Raw genomic sequence first — 13,851 nt, forward strand, 5'->3', positions numbered from 1 at the left:
TTGAGAATTAAGCTCAACTGGTGATTTTACTACGATCACCTCCTCACGTGGACATTGGCTGATTTCGTGCCCAATTGCTAAACACCAACAACATATAATATCACAAGTACTAGAATTTGAGTTTTTAAATGTACATTGATATTCATATTTGCTAGCTTTACATCTCGACTGCTCCATTGGACTAGCAATGATTTTCTCTCCCCGGTTGCTATACCCACTACTCTCCTCACATCCTCTATCATCATCACGATGCAAATACAACGATCTGTTCCCTCCAAATCTTCTACGTCGCCTATCCTCATCATATTGCCTATCATGTATTTCCTCTTCTTCGCACCTCCTATATTTTTTTCGTAGAGGCTTAAACTCCTTCTCCCATATTCTATCCAACCCACCTAACATTGTTTGAAATTGACGTTCGTCAATTATTATACCTGCAAGAAAAAAATTAGTAGAAAATAAGAAAGAATAAATTTTCTCACCACGAATCCTCACTGGTCACTCCAATAAAAATTCACTCGACTCTCCTTTTTTTTTCTCTTTTTTTTTTCACTACAAAATACTCACCGGTCACTCAAAAGAAATAACGCTCGCACTCAAGTGTTTTCACTCGAATTTTATCTTCTCTTTAAGATGTGCTCAAGCTTTGTACTTGTATATCAAACTAACAAGATTCAACTCGTGGACACTCGCAACTGTCTCACTTGGACTGCGAAAAACAAAGAACGCTAGAATAACGCAGATCTTACAACAATACAAAGGATAACACGGTTCTGAAAACAGAAACGAAAGTATAACACAGATCTGAAAACAAAACAAAATTTCAGAAAGATCTGAAAATAGAAACGAAAGGATAACACAGATCTGATAACAGAACGAAATTTATGTTTTTCTTTTCTTATATTTTTTTATATAGAAAGATTTGATAATAGAAACGAAAGGATACCACAGATCTGAGATCGAATGAAATTTTAAACAGATCTGAAAATAGCAACGATAACTTACTTGAATCAAAGAGAACCAAATGCTCTGATACCAAATGATGCTAATCCTCGTACGAATGAAAAGCAAACACGATTATTGAAATCGAGCCCTCAATTCAATAACGAACAAGGATCGATTATGTTGTCCCGATTTTTTGAAACAAGTAAAGATTTGTGATATTCACCTCTAAGCGATTAACACTTAGCAACAAACATCAACGATAAGAACAATTGAATTTCAAACGAACCTTCAAAGATCTTGTTTTGACAATCCGTACGAAAAACAATCGAAAAACGCCACAAAGATGCAATCTTTGATAAGTTTGATTTGTGTTGAAGATCAAAGCAAAATGCCTTGAATATTGAGAGAAATCTCAAGAACTTTGATATATCATTCAATTATTTCGTTCATGGTCTTTACAATGCATTATATAAACAATAAAATACAAGAAAAGTAGTGTAAAAAGTCATAAAGAAAGTTGTGAACAATTTCTACACGGAAGTGCGCGCGGTGGCGCGGGATCTCGCGCGGTGGCGCGCGAGATTCTGCCTTGTTCCAGCCCGGGACGCGCGCCCGCGCTAGAAGTGGCGCTGCCGCATGCACGCGCGCGGGCACGCTGCTTCTGGCGCTGGCCGCGCGTGCAGTTCAGCTCCGCGCTAGCGCGTACTGCCGGCGCGCGTGGTGCTGCTTCTGCACATCTGCGCTAGCGCGTGCTGCTGCGCTTCTTCTCTTGAGCCATTTTTCACTCATATGCTTAGTTGTTCGGGATTCCTTCATATATTAATTGTTGAACTCCACCACTTGCTTGGATATGCTTGATTCATCATTATTGAGCTTGAAGGTCCGAAACAACGACGCTCTCTAAATCTCCTTCCAATCATTTGCACGCCACGCTCGGTCAGATTCGTATCACCAAAAATATTTGAGCCCATTTATAGTTTACTTGATTTTACTCAAGCCCACTAGTTAAATAATTATTTCCAATTGGGCTCTACAAGGTCCAATGTTATTTAATTAATTCAACACTTGAATTAATTTAATTATTTGGACTCTACTAGGCCCACTAGTGTTTAATTAATTCAACACTTGAATTAATTTAATTTAGTCCATAATAATGTTTATGAAAATCACAATTTTCAAATACATTATTCACTTGGCCTAATTTTAATTTAGGAAAACATTCATAAATTAAAATTTACATTTCTCTCATAGAAGTCATACTTCTATTTTTCTTTACGCTTATAAACTCATTTATAAGCCGTTCAATACATTGAACTATTTTACTTCTCAACGGGATCTAGAAAGCTAGCACTTGTGTGGCCCTCAATGGTTCATTGATACAACTAGCCGTGGGTTCACATCTCCATGTTATTCGGACTAAACATGTCCTTATATGAGCATACCCCAATTGCTCCATTCTTATTTATCAACTCCTTGATAATAAGAACGTCAGAACTCAAGTCTGATAGTACCCAACCAATCATGTTAAACGCCTAGCAGAATCGCTTACATGACTCCCTAGGTATCAAATGATAGTGCCTGCAAGAACCATTCAATTATGGTTAGCGTACAGTACGGTCCCTTCAACTCATATATCCCGACCGATTCGACAACCATTGGTATATCGAGAGTTGTCAATGAATCGATACTATGTGTCATGTCGTAGTTGCATCGATGGTGTAATCTATGAAACCCCTTTCATAATTACCACCATACTCTGATCAAAGATTTCAACCTACATACACATGATAACACACAGGATATCCATACCCGAAGGTAAGCGGTGAATCCCCGACTACAATGCACCGACTCCTATATGTTTCGACAGAACACCCAACCTTGCCACCTGATGACCTCATGAGAGTCGGTAAACAAGTCAAAGTGTAATTCTAGCACATAGAGTCTCAATGTTGTCCCGGGTCATAAGGACTAATGGTGTACAACTATAAACTAGGACTTTTCCACTCGATAAGTGAGTACTACTTGGAAAGTCCTTTTATGGAGGGTTGTTCAGTGCACTCTACAAGGAGCACCTATCTGCATGTTAGGACATCACAATGTCCCCTACCAATGAAACATGGTACTCACATCGCAGATACTAGTCTCGAACTCGAGCGGCCTATATCCTTCTTAGTGGCGACTGAATCAACTAGGAACCGTTTAGAATATACAGTATTACAAATATGAATTTCATGATACTCATCATATAAGCATCTCATATTCTTTCTACTATTTGTATATTCAAGGGCTTTATCTATGCAACTAACATGGGTATACAGATAAAGAAGTGCAAAAATGATAAATTCAAATATTATTAAAATAAAGACTGTTTATACATAGAGTTTCATTGTGAACACTCGGCCAACACTTGGCTCGACGTGCACCTACTCTAACAATCTCCCACTTGCACTAGAGCCAACTACCCATATGCTTCAAACCCATCGATTCGCGATGCTTCTCGAACAATGGTCCAGGTAAAGGCTTAGTTAGCGGATCAGCAACATTATCTGCGGAGCCGACTTTGTCAATCGTGACATCTCCTCTCTCCACAATCTCTCTGAGGATGTGGTACTTTCTCAATACGTGTTTGGACTTCTGATGAGACCTCGGCTCCTTTGCTTGAGCAATGGCTGCCGTGTTGTCACAAAACACCGGGACATGAGCAACTTCCATTAGGAATGACGCCCAACTCTTGGACGAAATTCCTTATCCAAACAGCCTCCTTTGCTGCAGCTGATGCAGCAATATATTCTGCCTCAGTGGTGGAATCCGCTGTATTGTCTTGCTTGGAACTCTTCCAAGAGACAGCAGCACCATTGAGCATGAATATGAATCCAGAGGTTGACTTCGATTCATCGATATCGCTTTGGAAGCTAGAGTCGGTATAGCCTTCCCATTTCAGTTCTCCACCCCTATAGACCAAGAACAACTTATTGGTCCTTCTCAAATATTTGAGGATGTCTTTCACAGCTTTCCAGTGTGGAAGACCAGGGTTGGATTGATATCTACTCACTACACTTAGTGCAAAAGACACGTCAGGACGTGTAGATATCATCCCATACATGATGCTACCAATCGCAGATGCATAAGGAATGCTTGTCATCGCCGCTATCTCTGCATTAGTCTTGGGAGACATAGACTTGGATAGGGACATGCCATGACACATTGGTAGATGTCCTCTCTTGGACTCATCCATCGAGAACCGCTTCACGATGGTATCAATGTATGTGGACTGGGTGAGACCAAGCAATCTTTTTCAGATCTGAAATTTGAGACAGATCTGAAAACAGAATGAAATTTGCAGGATACCACAGATCTGAAAACAGAATGAAATTTGAGAGAGATCTGAAAAATAACAACAACGATACTTACTTGAATTCAATGAGCCAAAGCTCTGATACCAAATGATACGAATCCTCGTACGAATGAAAGGCAAGCACGAATATATAAATCGCACCCTCAATTCAATAACAAACAAGGAACGATTATTTTGTCCCGATCTTTTGAAACAAGTAACGATTTTGTGATATTCACCTCTAAGCGATTATAACTTAGCAACAAATATCAACGATAAAACAATTGAATTTCAAACGAACCTTCAAAGAACTTGTTTTGACAATCCGTGCGAAGAACAATCGACAAACGCCACAAAGATGAAAATCTTTGATAAGTTTGATTTGGTTTTCTTCTTGTGAAGAACAAAGCTAAAAGCTTTGAAAATTGAGAGAACTTAATGTATTTGATATCAATCTTCCATTATCTCGTTTTTGGTCATTACAATGCATTATATAATTAATAAAACCCATAAAAAGTAGTGTAGAAAGCATTAAAGAAGATAACTAGCAACTTTGACACGGAAGTTGACAATAGACCGCGGGTGCGCTGCATACTGGACCGCGGGTGCGGTGTGGCTTCGGCTAAGTTCGAATAAAAGGACCGCGGGTGCGGTCATTGTAGGAGCGCGGGTGCGCTTGCCGTCCGTGGGTGCGATCCTTGCTTGACCTCGGGTGCGGTATAGCTTCGGCAATATTCTCTTAAATTTGATTATCATGGACCGCGAGTGCAGTCCCTGAACTGGCGCGGGTGCGATGCACCTTCGACAATTGCACTTGAATAATATTCCAAAAACCTCCAATATGATTCCCATGATTCCAACCTCCTCTAATTTAGACATCCAACTTGTAGGACTTCCTTGATAGCTCATCATGAGTCCTTGAAGTGCATCTTTAAACTTCTTACTTCGTCCCCTCGTTATAGGTCCTTCGGGCAACTCCAACGACTCCCAAGCTTTCTTTGGTGCTTGATCAACCACGTTTGCATCAATATATATATCAAGTTGCATGGTGAAGACAAGTGTCCCACTCAAGTCCCATAATTGCACTTTAGCCCCTGAAGTCTTCACTATTTGCAATTTGGTCATCAATAACTCTTTTTAATTCCATTTCAATCCTAATTAATTACAAAATCCGTGGAATCTAATTCATCATTCCAAAATTCATAAATTAAATAATTTCGGATTAAAATGATAAAATCTCGGGCCTTACATTGTATCTCCTCTCTTGGCTCTTCGGGTGTGGGTTCTATAATTGTCGGTGTCTCTCGAACCTCTTCGAGTTCTATCATCTCCCCTTCTCTATCCAATAGAAATTCTTTTTCCAAAAGGTTGCATTCCTAGAAATAAACACCTTTGTTTCTTGGGGATGATAGAAATAATATCCAACAGAATTCCTTGGATATCCCACAAAGTAACATAAAATGGATCGACTATCCAATTTATCTCCCACTACCTGCTTCACATAAGCAGGCACCCCCATATTCTAAGATAAGAATACTTGGGAGGCTTACCCATCCATATCTCATATGGTGTCTTATCAACTGCCTTTGAATGGACATTGTTCAACAACAGTGCCGCTGTCTCAAGCGCAAATCCCCAAAAGGATGGCGGCAACTCCGTGAACCCCATCATAGACCGAACCATGTCCATCAACGTCCGGTTACGACGCTCCGAAACACCATTCAACTGCGGTGTAGCGGGCGGAGTCCACTGCGAGAGAATCCCATTCTCCCTAAGATACTCTTGGAACTCGGCACTCAAGTACTCACCACCTCGATCCGATCGAAGTGTCTTGATGCTTCGTCCCAACTGTTTCTCTACTTCACTTCTGAATTCTTTGAACCTTTCAAAGGCTTCAGACTTGAATTTCATCAAATACACATACCCGTACCTCGAAAAGTCATCAGTAAAAGGTGATGAAGTAGGCATGTCCATGCTTAGTGGTGATGCTAAGCGGACCGCACACATCGGTATGGATCAAATCCAATAACCCTTTGGCTCGTTCCACATGGCCCTTAAAGGGAATTTTGGTCATCTTTCCTTTTAGACAGGATTCACAAGTCGTGAGAGCATTAATATCAGACATATCAAACATGCCTACTCCCACTAGCTTGTTCATCCTTCTTAGGGAAATATGTCCTAATCGAGCATGCCACAATTGTGCCGAATTTAGAGTATCTTTTTTCGCTTGTTTGATGTTGTTATTGCTTGGACATTGTTTAGTGGAATATCTTTCAATTTTAAGGTGTAGAGATCGTTTTCAAAGTTCTCCAGTACCAATTAAACATTCATTCTTGTAAATGTTGCAAATACCTTTGCTAAACAAACAAGAAAATCCATCTTTATCAAGCATAGAAATAGAAATAATGTTTTTCACCAAATCTGGTACAAACAAAACATCTCTTAAAATCAACTTAAAGTCATTGTTCAAAAGTAAATAAACATCTCCTATGGCCTTGGCAGCAACTCTTGCTCCATTGCCCATCCTCAAGAGGTCTCAACTTCTCTAAGCCTCCTACTTCTTCCCATCACCTGCAAATCAATACAGAGATGTGATCCACATCCGGTATCCAATACCCAAGAAGTAGAGTTAATTGAAATGTTTACTTCAATATAGAACATACCATTTCCAGAACTCTTCTAGGCAAGATATTCCCTACAATTACGCCTCCAATGTCCAGGCTTCTTGCAGTGATGACAAATATCAGCAGTCTTGTCAGCCTTCATTGGTACGGCTGCCACAGCGGGAATCAGAGTCTGCCTCTTCAAGCGCACGTTCTACTTGGGACGTTGGAAAGAACGCTTCTTTCCCTTCCCACGTGGATCGGTCTTCGAACCAGATGAAGAACCAACATAAAGAACCGGCTTCTCTTTCTTGATGGTAGACTCAAAGGTCACAAGCATGTTCACCAACTCCTCAAGGGTCGGCTCCATCTTGTTCATATTGAAATTCACCACAAAAGAATCAAATGAGCTTGGCAATGACAAGAGCAACACGTCGGTGGTCAACTCCGAAGGCCACATCAGATCCATGCCAACGAGCTTGTCCACGAGCCCAATCATCTTCAGGCCATGCTCATGGACCGAGGCCCCATCTCGTATGCGCAAAGTGATCAGCTCCTTAACAGTAGCATACCTAAGAGGTCGAATCTGCTCACCAAAGAGCTCCTTGAGATGCAAATGAATGTCAGCAGCATTCTTTGCATCCTCAAAACGCCTCTGCAGCTCATCATTCATAGAAGCCTGCATATAACACCTGGCTTTCAAGTCATGGTCAAACCAATTCTTGTAAGTCTGCAATTCCTCAGGAGTGCAGTTAGTCAGAGCCTCAAGAGGGGGCGACTCAATCAGTGTATATGCTATCCTTTCCAAATTCAAGACGATCTTTAGGTTTCTTAGCCAAGTGAGGTAATTAGGTCCGGTTAATATGTGTTTTTCGAGTATTGCAGGTAGCGGATTGCGAATCGAAGACATTGTCAAAATTGTACTGAAAAGTAAAACAGATAAATGTTAATGACTATTTTAAAATATTTAGTAAGATATAAAGTATTGACTTTTACTTTATAAATGTTTACTCCGACTGTTTTGACATCTTTCACTACCCTCTAGTGAAAACAGGAAACTCCTTTCCTCAGTAGGTACGCAAGGTCCAATTAGCGAATTATGATCCCGAATAATATCAGCCAATCATAATTCCTAAAAGGTAGTTTTCAATTGCATCACTATACAACCCTCTACGTAAACTTTTGTCTCACGTTTGATTAGGACCCAATAATATGACGTCGTTCATCTTTACGTGTCAAGCCTTACCCATCGATGTTGAACCTTAATGGACGGTCGCCATGAGTTCCCTCAATAATATGAGCCGAAATCAAGGGAGTTCCACGTAGTTCACATCACCATGTCAATGGATGTCACAGCTTTCCGGCACCCAGGGCCTCCCCAATAATATGAGCTGAGCCCCGAGCACGGGTAGCGTTCATCATGTACAGTACGGTCTCTTCAACTCATATATCTCGACCGATTCGACAACCATTGGTATTGAAAGGGGATCGATTAAGGTGCCGGTTGCGCAACGGAAGTTTCAAAAATTATTTTCAAGAAGAAAAACCGAACACCTCAACTATAGTGTGTAGCAAATACAAAACACGAAATGTCATACATAGGGTGTTAGAGATTTTTACCTATCAATCTCTTGAGATTGATGTAATGGCTTCAACTTAGTTGATAAACAACTAAGCTCTTCAATAATGACAATCTACAAGCTTCACCTTTCTTTTTGACTCCTTTCTTCAAACTAGGTCCACCACTAACAAGGTAGATCCACTCTAATTTTGCACTAGAAAAATTAGAGCATTTTTCTTTGAGAAGTGTGTGCTTTCATCAACAAGTGAAGAAGCAAAAATGGTGGAGAAAATGAGCTAAATTTCGTCCAAGCCATGTCCAAGGAGAGAAGGGGAGACTTTTCTTGGTTTTTTAAAAAGGTTGTGGTGTCCCAAAAGCATGCCATGCCTTGGACATTGAAAAAGTTGTCTCCCAACCTTTCATCTCCCATGCATGCAATTCTATTTGGGCTTGTAACAATTACAAGGCCCATGGACTTTTATTTAAATGTCTCAAACACATTTGAGTCCATTTAAACTTTACTTGATATTACTGAAGTTCACTAATTTAATTATTATTTCTAATTGGGCTCTACAACGCCCAATGTTATTTAATTAATTCAACACTTGAATTAATTTAATTATTTGGACTCTACTAGGTCCACTAGTATTTAATTAATTCAACACTTAAATTACTTTTATTAAGTCCATAATAATATTTATGAAACTCACAATTTTCAAATACATTATTTATTTGGCCAACTTTTAATTTAGGAATACTTCCTGAAATTAAAAGTTACATTCTCCTTATAGAAGTCATACTTCTATTTTCTTTACGCTTATAAACTCCTTTATAAGCCGTTCAATACATTGAACTATTTTACTTCTCAACGGGATCTAAAAAGTTAGCACTTGTGTGACCCTTAATGGTTCAATAATACAACTAGCCGTGGGTTCATATCTCCATGTGATTCGGACTAAATATGTCCTTATACGAGCATACCCCAATTGCTCCATTCTTACTTATCAACTCCTTGATAATAAGAACGTCAGAACTCAAGTCTGATAGTACCCAACCAATCATGTTAAACGCCTATCAGCATCGTTTACATGATTCCCTAGGTATCAAATGATAGTGCCTGCAAGAACCACTCAATTATGGTTAGCGTACAGTACGGTCCCTTCAACTCATATATCCCGATCGATTCGACAACCATTGCTATATCGAGAGTTGTCAATGAATCGATACTATGTGTCATGTCGTAGTTGCATCGATGGTGTAATCTATGAAACCCCTTTCATAATTACTACCATACTCTGATCAGATATTTCATACTACATACACATAGGATATCCATACCCGAAGGTAAGCGGTGAATCCCCGACTACAATGCATCGACTCCTATATGTTTCGACAAAACACCCAACCTTGCCACCTGATGACCCCTTGAGAGTCGGTAAACAAGTCAAAGTGCAATGCTAGCACATAGAGTCTCAATGTTGTCCCGGGTCATAAGGACTAATAGTATACAACTATAAACTAGGACGTTACCACTCGATAAGTGAGAACCACTTGGAAAGTCCTTTATGGAGGGTTGTTCAGTGCACTCTACAAGGAGCACCTATGTGACACCTCTGACCGGTTTTAATAAAATAACAGCGGAATTTAAAATTTTCTTGAAGAAGGAAGGGTAAAAGTTCTTGACATAAAAATCTTTACAAACAAAGTAAATACATGATCAATGAAATGATAAAACCAAAATCCAAAATATCATTTTTATGATCATGTCCAAAATGTCATCAAAATATCTTCTTCCTTCCATCTTTGGTATGCATATGACTCCGGCCCACAATCAACGTCCCGGCCCGTCGCTCTTATCTGCATCACATGAAATAACTGAAATGAGTATAAAACTCAGCAAGTGGAACTCTTACATAGCAATGATACATAGCATACTCTGAAAAACATGACTTTGAAATCAATAAATACCATCAACTCTAGAAACATGAATAACATAGCAATAACATAACAATAAGATGGTATTTCTCTTTTCTCTGTTAGATTGATCTCTCTATAGTATCTCTGGCTCTGTACCTATATCCCATCGATATAAATCGATAACTCTAAGGGATATAAGCCTATGATCGTTGATCAACTAATTGCATGCAATCTCTGACTATGTATCTATAAATCCATAAAACATTTGAATTCTCTCTTGGGCATTTTAACAAACACTTTGCATACTCTATCTCTTGTATTCCCTTTTACACAATTGAGACATTCAATTGCCTCCAATATATATAACAAGGTATATCTATACATAATATGAATCAAATGGAAGGGAATAACATGTTAAAACATTGTAACACAATACATATATTATCATGTGAGCACAAGAAAATGAATTCCACTTACTACCAACAAGAACACCTTCAATCTAAACCCTTGGTTGAATTCCTACGACAATAAACCATATATAATACCATCAATATCTCAATAATCAAAAACCCATATCAATTAATCCATAAACCAACACCATCAACAAACCCATATCATCTCCAACACCAAAAACTAAGAATAAACTACACCAAAAGCTTACCTTAGCTTCCTTGAACCCAAAACTATCTTGATCTCACTTCAATAATCCAACAAAATGCTTGAATCAAAGGAAGGAAATGAAAGGAAAAGGAACCCTAGCTTCCTTGCTCTGAAGAAACCGAGAGAATGGGAAAGAAATGAGAGAAAAGTGAAGTCTCCACCTATTTATACCTTAAAACACCAAAAACACGACTTTACTGTTCACAGACCGCGGGTGCGCTAGCCCATGCACCGCGGGTGCGCTATGCCTTCGGCAACTCATCCAAAAATTTGAAACAGTAGAGCGCGGGTGCGCTCTCCACTCTGCGCACAGCTTCTCCAAAGATCGCCTTCCGAAACGCCTCTTCCCATCATAATTTGGAAAAAATGGTAAACTACAAAGTTGTAGCTCTATGTCTTTTCTTGAACCTATCAAAATTTCAGATCATTTGGAGGTCTGAGTAAAAAGTTATGCTAAATCTCCCAACATGTGTCACTGGAGGAACATCGAAACACACGACACACTTCGGGGCACTTTTGGCTTACCTTCCACAATGATTTGAAAAAAACTCAAAATAAGAAAGTTACACCTCTATGTCTTATCTAACCACTCCAATTGGCCTCATACCAATTGGCTCAACATACGAATTATCATGAATTTAATCGTAATGACGCTACAATCAAACTACACAACATCTATCATCAACAATACTATAAATCATAAATCGCCATCCTTAACATCAAAATTATACTTAAACTTACCCAAATAGCCAATAATCATACGAAATCTTAAAGCATACCGTTCACCAGGCTTGGCTATTACAATCTCTCATCCTTAGAGGAATTTCGTTCCTCGAAATTGACGTCACTGCGCAAACAACTCAGGGTACTTCTCTTTCATCTCGTCCTCTGGTTCCCACGTGGCCTCTTCAATCAAATGATTCCTCCAAAGGACTTTAACAATGCCGATTGCTTTTTTTCTCAATACTTTAACTTTGCGATCCAGAATCTGGACCGAAATCTCCTGGTAAGTCAAATTCGGCGTCAAATCCAATGGCTCGTGGTGAAGAACATGGGAAGGATTCGCAATATATTTCCTGAGCATAGATACATGAAAAACATTGTGAACTCTGTCAAGATCTGGCGGTAGGGCTAACCTGTAAGCTCGATCACCAACTCTATCCAAGATCTCAAATGGGCCAATAAATCTCGGACTCAACTTTCCCTTCTTGCCAAACCGCATCACACCCTTGAGAGGTGCAATCTTCAAGAACACATGGTCGCCAACCTCAAACTACAATGGCCTACGACGCACATCAGCATAACTCTTCTGTCTCGACTGCGCTGTCTTCATCCTCTCCCGAATAACAGCAACAACATCAGCTGTCTGTTGGACCAACTCTGGACCCAACATCTTCCTCTCACCAATCTCATCCCAATACAAGGGAGATCTAAATTTTCGGCCATAAAGCGCTTCATATGGTGCCATGCCGATCGTCGCTTGGTAACTGTTATTGTACGTGAACTCAACTAAAGACAATTTGGAATCCCAACTACCTGGATAGTCTATAGTACAAGCTCTGAGCATATCCTCTAAAATCTGAATAACTCTCTCTGATTGACCGTCGCTCTGGGGATGATATGATGTACTAAATGCTAACCGTGTACCCAATGCTCTGTGCAAACTCTTCCAAAACTCTGAACTAAATCTAGGGTCACGATAAGACACAATCGACACAGGAACACCATGAAGTCTAACAATCTCTGCTATATACTCTTCGGCATACTGATTCATGGAATACGTCGTCTTAACTGGGAGAAAATGCGCTGACTTGGTTAACCGATCAACAATAACCCAAATAGAGTTAAAACCTTTCAGCGTTCTGGGAAGACCAGTCACGAAGTCCATCGTAATGTACTCCCATTTCCATTGAGGAATCGGCAATGACTGCAATGTCCCAAGCAGGTCTCTGATGTTCAATTTTCACCTGCTGACAAGTTAGGTACTGAGAAATAAACATGGCAATATCCTTCTTCATACCTGGCCACCAATAGAGTCTACGAAGATCCTGATACATCTTGGTACTACCTGGATGTATCGAATATGGCGCGGTATGTGCCTCTGTCAAGACGTCTCGCTGAATATCATCACCAACAGGAATGCAAATACGGCCTCTGAAAGTCACCAAACCATCTCCATTCAATCCAAACTCTGAATTACCTCTCTCCTCTGCTCTGGCTCTCATCTCTGTCAACTATAAATCACTGGCCTGCTCTCTATGGATCCTGTCCGTTAATGTAGCCCGAATAACCAATGCTGAAAAACTAGCAATGGTCCCCGGAACCACCAAAGCTACCTCCTCTCTCTGCAAGTCTAACAACAACGGCTGCTGAATCATCGAACTCAAAGAAGAACTCGACATACGGCTCAAAGCATCCGCTACAACATTCGGTTTCCCTGGGTGATAACTAATAGTCACATCATAGTCTTTGACAAGCTCTAACCACCGTCTCTGTCGCATATTGAGTTCTTTCTGAGAAAAAAAATACTTCAAACTCTTGTGGTCCGTGAAGATTTCACACTTTTCGCCATACAAATAATGTCTCCAAATCTTCAGGGCGAAAACCACAGCTGCTGTAATAGCCAAGCCTGGTGTACGGTACGGTTTAAGTTTTCATAAGTTTATTGACTACTTGGTCAAGTTTAGGTATAGTTAGGATGTTAAGAGTTTCGATTTATGATTTATAGTATGGTTGGTTATAGATGATGTGTAGTGCTTTTGTAGCGGCGTTACGATTAAATTCATGATAAATTGTATATTGATCCAAATGAGGTGAGGCCTCTCCTTTAG

This window comes from Primulina tabacum, chromosome 13, assembly GCF_025594145.1.
Source record: "Primulina tabacum isolate GXHZ01 chromosome 13, ASM2559414v2, whole genome shotgun sequence".
Taxonomy (NCBI): domain Eukaryota; kingdom Viridiplantae; phylum Streptophyta; class Magnoliopsida; order Lamiales; family Gesneriaceae; genus Primulina; species Primulina tabacum.